Genomic DNA, 7,959 nt, shown 5'->3' with positions numbered 1-7,959 from the left:
TTCAATCAGGGGTAGGCACAATATGCACACGCTTTTTGAAATTTTGATATTTGAATTTGTACATGAAAAAATAGCAATTTGTTCGAAACTGGCATGGAAAAGTTACACACAATTATTTATATTTAGTGTAAAAAATGTAACCTGGTGTGATTATTTATGCTAAAATTTATTTGTAAAATTCATTGTTCGAAACAATTTTCATATATATTTTTTCAAAACCATGAGATATTATAGAGACTTTGTATCTTAAATGTTGAAGCTTTAACTAACAGAAATTAATTGGGAGACAAATTGGTCTTTTACCACAGCGCTAATTATAAAAAATAAAAATTGAATCACTTTTGAATGAGGCGCAATTTTTTTTTACCAGCCTTAACACAATTTGGTATCATTCCTGAAGACAAATATTTTTATAAAGGTTTTCTATTCAAAGAAATAAGCAAAATATCAGAAAATTATACATGCACAAGACTTACTAGGTAAACAAGAAAGACAAAAAAATGCTCATTATTTTAATTTACAAGTTTCCTTTTCAATTTGGTTTGTTTCTTGCATCTAAGAAAATAGCGAATGTTTCAAGCAAGGCACCAATTGGAGTCTCAAATGGTCAAACCTTTGCTTTTATTTAATTTGATTAAGATACAAAGTTGGAATAAAACTATAGTAGCGCCAAATGAGTTTGGAGTTTGCGCAGTTCACAAGCCAGCGACACTAGTGTATACGCGGTTCACCAAAACTCGTGCACGAAGTGAGTGATATGGTCCACTATCACGGCTCACAGTCACAGAGGGACAAATTAGACTTAGCGCAGATTCTATTTTCTTTCTCTAACGCGGATCTGGACCGTGTATTCTTTTTTCTGGGCCTAGGGGTGGGCACTAATATTATTCAGGGGTAGGCACCACACGTAGTATTAGTGGGCCTCCAAAAAAAATCATAATTCAGGGGTAGGCACTTGCCTACCCCTGGGCCTATTTGGATCCGCCCCTGCATACAAATACTTAATTTGTAAGATATTATTTCTGTTATATATGTTGGTGTTAAGCAATTAGTTGGAATCTCTTAATACATAGATATTTTTAACATTTAGCTAGATATTATACAATTATTAGTGTGCAGAATAGACGACCGTGTTGAAAGGAAAATAATTTGATACTACGTATATATAATATACAAATGCAGTTTCCGAATGTGTGTGGGAAACTCCAAATGGTAATAATTAGTGAATTCAAAGGCTAAAAATAATAAGCTTACGCAGGGACGTATATAGCTGAATTTTAATTTATTGGTACGATTAGCGGGTTGTGGACTGCCGTAAATAAATCAATTCAGATTGTAGACTATTCATAGGTAGATAAAATTTTCTCTAGAGATTTTTTTGAAAAATATTTTGTTAAAAAATATTCTTATGAACCAACATATTTTATAAAAAAATATTTTTAATGGGAGTTTTTGAAAAATTACAATAATATTCATAATTTAACTGAAAACTACAATTAAATTGAAATTCAATGAATAACGAGGAAGAGATCTGAATACATACTAACATAAATTAATGGCTTAGAAAATTAAGTAATAAAATGACAATGACAACACCCACCCGGAGGTGAAGAAAACAGAAGGTCAAGGATCGATATAGTTTGTATTTTATTCTCATATTTGATTGATCTTGCTTTCTTCCGTTACACTATATATTTTGAAGGGTAGAAAAATAAAAAAACTTTAGAAGAATATAGTAACTCAAAAGAATAAAGTCTTTGTCTATTAAATTTTCAATCAAATAAAAACTTTTTATGAAATTTTCTCTCGTCTTACCACTTTTCCTCTGCCCCTTCATCCAATTCAACAAGACACAATAGTAGATCTAGAAATCTATAACCGACAAAATTTTATTTTAAAAGAGTGAAGCAAGCTGATAGAGAGGTTGACTACTTTACTTGTATTAGCATATGATGGCATATGTTTATATATTATTTTTGCATTTTTAATGTCTAAATAATCAATTTCAAGCACTCAACATGTTCTTCATATTAGAATGTGCTTGGAGGCCAAAATTTACATTTTTTTGAATTATTTTATTATTTTTTAAGAATTTTTCAAAATAGTTTTTTTGAATACTTTTTATTATTTTTTATTATATTTTTTACCATGTTAAAATCCGGTTTTGAAATTTCTAAACAAATAGTGAAATTTTTTCAAAAAAATGTAAATTTTGATCTCCAAACACAATCTGATATGGAGAAATATGTTTGGATAATAAAGCTGATTAAAAATTCCGGTCCATTAATCTTGGTCCAAACTTTGGATATGGATCATTGATCCCAATTCTTCTAGTACATCCAAATTCTAAGGTATTCCATATATTTTTCTATATTATTTAATAATAATTTCTAAAAATAAAAATTCTATTCACTCTTCTCATTTGTAACTCAACCAATGATCTAAAAATGAAAATCTTTGGATCGGTGAAATTTTTATCAATCTAAAATTTTGATCGGTAAATTTCATCCTTCTATATATGCATGAAAAAGCTGAGAAACTCTTGATCTTTCTCTCTTATTTCATAATATTTTCTATAAATAAAAAAAAATCCTTTCTAACGGATGGGTTGCTTATATATATATTGTCTTTTTGCTTGTCTAGGTGTTGTTAATTAATTATTGGGTTTTCTCAAAGGTTCTTTTGACCGCTTACTTAGTAAACTGGTAATGACTACTTTTAGAAATTTCTCTCACATCAACGTAGTCCGTATCATCTGACATACCTCAAACTTTTTTTTTTTTTTTTGAAGGGGATGCCCGTAGGCTTTAATACCTCAAACTTTCATTAAATCTAAAACCCGATCAAATATTTTTCAATGCCTGTTTATAATGTAACATATATAATATATCTAACTCAAACCAAATTTATATGTAACTTATATATTAGCTGAGTATGAATTTTTATAATAATTATTTCAGCATTTGCAGTTTCCTAAATATATTTTATATTTCTATCAACGCATATCGGTAATCCTAGTGGGACCTCCGTAAGGAATACCTAATTTTATATATATATCTGAGCATTCATCAATTATAAAAACTTTCTTTGGACGAAAAATATAGTCATGATTTTTCATTTTAATTTGACTTAAAGAAATACCAACTTATTTATAAACAAATATTTTCCAACTTCTTTGATGTCAATTCGTATGAAAAAAATTGTTGTAGGTGCTTGATCCAAGTTACTAAAAAATCATGGAACGGCTACTGTAAATACTGTAGTATGCACGATCTTCTACGAGATTTGGCTATCGCCAAAGCCAAAGAGGAGAACTTCTTCACCGTATTTTCAAAAGAATGTGAAGATGTTAACCAGCTACTTGCTATAAAGCCACGTCGTGCAGCACTGCAATTTTGCACTCTCACGCAGGATGGTGTTTATTCAGAAAACACTCGTTCTTTACTCAGTTTTGATTTTGGACGATATTCATCAAAGGATTGTGGCTTCAACAAATTAAATTATTGTGGTTTTAGTCTACTTAGAGTGTTAACCTTGCAGAGTGTAGATATGAGAAAATTCACCCAGAGACAGTGGCCGAAGGGCTTGGTACAATTGAGGTATTTGGGTTTAAGAGACTGTCAGATTCCAAAGGATTTATTTAAGAAGTTTTCCTTCTATAATCTAGAAACCATTGATTTAAAGGGGTCATATCCTGAGGAAGGCACTATTGTTTTGGATGTCCTAATTCCAACCTTAAAACATGTATATGGTAACTGGGGTTTCGATTTCCATTTAAAATGGGATCAACATACAAATCTACAAACACTCAAGTATGTGCGTATAGAGACAAAAATAGTGGAATTAGCATGTTGTATCAACTTACGTACATTAGTGATTTGCTTTCAAGGGAGTATAGATAATGAAAGGGCTCTACAAATGTGGCAAAACATCGAGGCTGTGCTGAGAAAGACCGAACGGTTGGTCTACTTCGGTATTCTAGCGGGAAGTGGGTTGGGAAGTGGGTTGCTACCATTTGGTGGTACAATAGACTTACCTTGTCATGGGAAGATACAAAATCTATATCTCCAAGGAGAGTGGATGAGAGATATATGTGTTCCAAGTGTTGAGATGTTCCCACCGAACCTAACCAAATTGACGCTCCAATGGTCTAAGCTTAAGGAAGATCCAATGCCCATATTGGAGAAGTTGCTGAGCCTCAGGATACTTCATTTAGGCGAATACTCATATGTGGGAACTAAGTTGATTTGTTCAACCGGAGGGTTTCGTAACCTCGAAAAACTGAGGCTCAATTTGCTGTTATATCTATGTCATTGGGACATAAAAGAGGGAGCTATGCCCGTCCTTCGTCACCTCAGAATTAATGAATGTAAGAGGCTTAACACACTTCCCGAACTACAAAAGGTGCCGACTCTTCAAGAGTTAGTAGTAATTAAACCCTCACGTGAGCTACGCGAATCTATGCAAGGAGATAAAGATCTACACAAAATTCACCATATCCCATTTGTGCGTATAGAAAAGTGAGACCTCATGCTGATCTTTGGTTGTAATTAACATTTCTTTACTTGATTGCTGCTCATATATACTTTTCTATTATTTTCATTGTAATTAATTGTTCTACTCGTAATTATTGCAGGGTTCAGTACGCAGAACAATAAAAGGAGACTACACGAGAGAATGCAAGTAAAGACGAACGGTTAGATTTTGAGTCTCAATGATTGGAAGTTGCCCTTTTCAGTTTGTTGTTCCGAGGTTGTTCAAATTTTCCTATTTTCTTGTTTGTTATGTTTTATTTTCTATAGTCCGTACTTTTCATTTTTATTTAATTTTAATTGTACTCTTTTTATTTTGCATGGCTTGATGTTATTTTTTTTTTATGTAACATGATGAATGATTTCTTTTATCATTGTTGTGAGTATATTTCTGGTTGTAATATTAAATACTCTATTTTAAAAAAAAATAAAAAAGTTCATAGTTTTAGACAAAACATAATGATTACTGTTAGTTTAGACTCCAAGTATATAATTATCCGAAAGAGGATAGAAGAAAAGCATAATAAATTATAAAAAAAAAAAAAACAATAGATGAAGAAAAGATGCTGGACAAAATGAAAATTGACATGAATCACTCATACACATGTAGGGGTGTCAATGATACCCTTTTAACCGTTTACCAAAAATAATAAATGATCTTTTAAATTTGGTGTTTGTGTTTTTCTAAAAAAGTGTTCTGACAGAAATGAGATTAAAGTTTAATGAGTCGATCCAAATCACTCAACATGATCTTCATATGAAATGAACATCGAACCAAAATTTACATTTAAAAAAAAATTACTCTTTTTCTAGGTAGGTACATAGATTTTGACCCATTCAAAAGTAGTGATTTTATTTATTAAAAAATAGAAATTTTTCTAAAAACAAAAAAAATCTAAAATTTGATTTTCAAGTACACTTTCATGTGAAGATTATGTTGAATAGTTGAGATCGACTGTTTAAACTTCAAAAATGCAGAAATAAATCCATAGTATGACTTGATTTGTGCATTGAAAAATGCCAAAGTACCATATTTATAATTCTTTTTAAAATATTTATTTTGATAATAAATGTAGTTATTATACCTTATGTAATTAAGAATTAAAATTCACAAGTTTTTATTTTACTCGTTCAAAAAGTATTTAATTGAAACTTTGATATAAATACTTGTAAATTTAGATAAATAATTTTCATATTTAGTATAAACATTTGCATGTACAAATAAAAGATGTGCGTCAAAATACTACTTAGTATGTTTCCTGCTATAACATGAAAGCCACTCATCTAAACTCAGATTTACAAATAAAAAAAAGAGAGAATATTTAAAGAATATTATACGAATAAAAGTGATGGTTAAGTTATACGGATAACCTTGATCAACCATGTACTTAATTACATAAGGTATAACTATTTTTATTTGTCTCTCTTCATTGGAACACAATTTTCTTAATTGATATAAGGTTCTAACTTAAGGTTTGTTTATATCAATCAATCAAGAAAAATTTGTTCCAGTGAAGAGTGAGAGACAAGTATACAAATTTAAATTAAATGTAAACTCATGAATTGTTTTCCCCTTTTTTCTTTCGATTGTAGTCTACTCCATATAATTTATAAACTATACTGGATGATTGGATTATTTTGGAGACAATGAAATTGCACTATTACAGAATACCCCGATTTTTTTATTAATGAAAAATACAAATAAAAAATAGCACGAAAGAGAATCGTTTTGGTGAAAAATAAAAATTTAAGGAAAACCGGATGGTTTATCCCGTCCAGCTACAGTGTCTGGACAAGATAAACCATTCCGTCTTGTTAGTCTTGACCCTAATTAGCGATTTAACTTAAAAAAATAAATATATCTTGGACGGAATAGATTATCCTGTCCGGTACTGTAGCATTTTTTTTTAAAAAAAAATTCATTCCCAAAATAAAAAAAATGCTACAGTGCTAGATGGAATAATCTATCACGTCCAAGAAATTTTTTATTTTTTTATCTGTTGAACGAGATTAGCAGAGCACTAATCTAGACATGATGGTTTATCCCGTCCAAACATTATAGCTAGACGGGATAAACCATCCCATTTTTCATAGATTTCGATTTTCTAACAAAACAATACCCTTTCCCGATAATTTTTTATTTTATTTTCGATTAATAAAAAAATCGGCAGAATAACTGCAATTTTAACACAAAAATATTATAAAGGAAAGAAAATTTGAAATAAAAATGCGCATCCAGGGAATCGAACCCTGGTCAGTACCGTGGGAGGGTACTATGATACCACTACACCAGATGCGCTTTGTTGTAGCCGTTTAAAGAAATCATTTTTTATAGAAAACATATTTACGAATTTTAGGAATATCTTATGCTTTATTATTAGTTTCAGAGTACAAACTTTATATTATTTACAAATTATTTTTTCCATCTGGATATTATAACGAATAATAAAAGTATTCTTATCTATAAAAAAGAAGAAGTAAAATTATGCATAAAATTTGCATAAATTTGTTGATTTGTATCTGCCCATCTGAATGCATGCGATTAATAGAGTTTTATTTTTATTATGAAATAAAGTAATATTTAATAATGTTAGTGTTTCAATTTGACTGTCTCGTTAATAATTCTCATCGATTAAATAACAATAACTAAGTCTTTAATTAGTCCTAATAAGGTTGACTTTTATATTGTAATTATAACAATTAATTACTATTTAATTCTCAATTTTACGGATGAAAATGATCATAATATCCTTGATTAATTTATACATCACAATTTTAAATATCATTGTAAATTAGTAATAATTTTTACATCATAACGTTCTCATGTATTATGAATATTTAATAAAGAAAAAATATACGAAAGAAAAAATAATTGTTATCTTTCATGTACAAAGAAAATATTATTTTAATTATTCATACAAATATATTTTTCCTACAAAAATAAAAAATATACGAAAGCAAAAATTAAACCTAAATAAGTTTAAATAAGCATCTCATGTATTATAAATATTTAATAAAGCGCCTACAATTAAAAAAAAAAATTACTATCTTTTTCCCCATTGATAAACCATTAAACATATATATGTTTGTTACCGTAAACATTTAAGAATATTTTAGTCATTTCATACTTAAAATGAATTATCCGTCACAAAATAAGAATATTATCACTGCTTGTATAATTCGAGAGTAGCTAGAGAGAAGGAAGAGGATAACATTGTCAAAATTATAGAAAGGTTAATTATCAACTCTTGACATTAGATAATAATTTTTTTTTTCACATTTGTGATACATGAAAGCCGCATGAAAGATCCATTTCAATTGTTTTTTATTGCCGCAAAAACACCTCCCTCGAATGATTCTCTGAGTTAATTCAAAATTTGAGGTTTTTTATAGTAAAGGATAGATATTTTTGTGTTTAATATTCACA

At 29.4% G+C, this 7,959-nt stretch overlaps 1 non-coding gene across 1 annotated transcript; it reads right to left on the bottom strand.

Moving 5' to 3' along the window:
• Window positions 1-6,760: 6,760 nt before the first annotated feature.
• Window positions 6,761-6,831, bottom strand: TRNAG-CCC (transfer RNA glycine (anticodon CCC)). The gene has a single exon. It is a non-coding gene; the product is annotated as a tRNA-Gly (tRNA).
• Between the last annotated feature and the right edge of the window lie 1,128 nt (window positions 6,832-7,959).

This window comes from Carex rostrata, chromosome 5, assembly GCF_964058835.1.
Source record: "Carex rostrata chromosome 5, lpCarRost1.2, whole genome shotgun sequence".
Lineage (NCBI taxonomy): Eukaryota > Viridiplantae > Streptophyta > Magnoliopsida > Poales > Cyperaceae > Carex > Carex rostrata.
The sequence above is the reverse complement of the archived record's forward strand: the minus strand, read 5'-3'. Positions and strand labels throughout refer to the sequence as shown.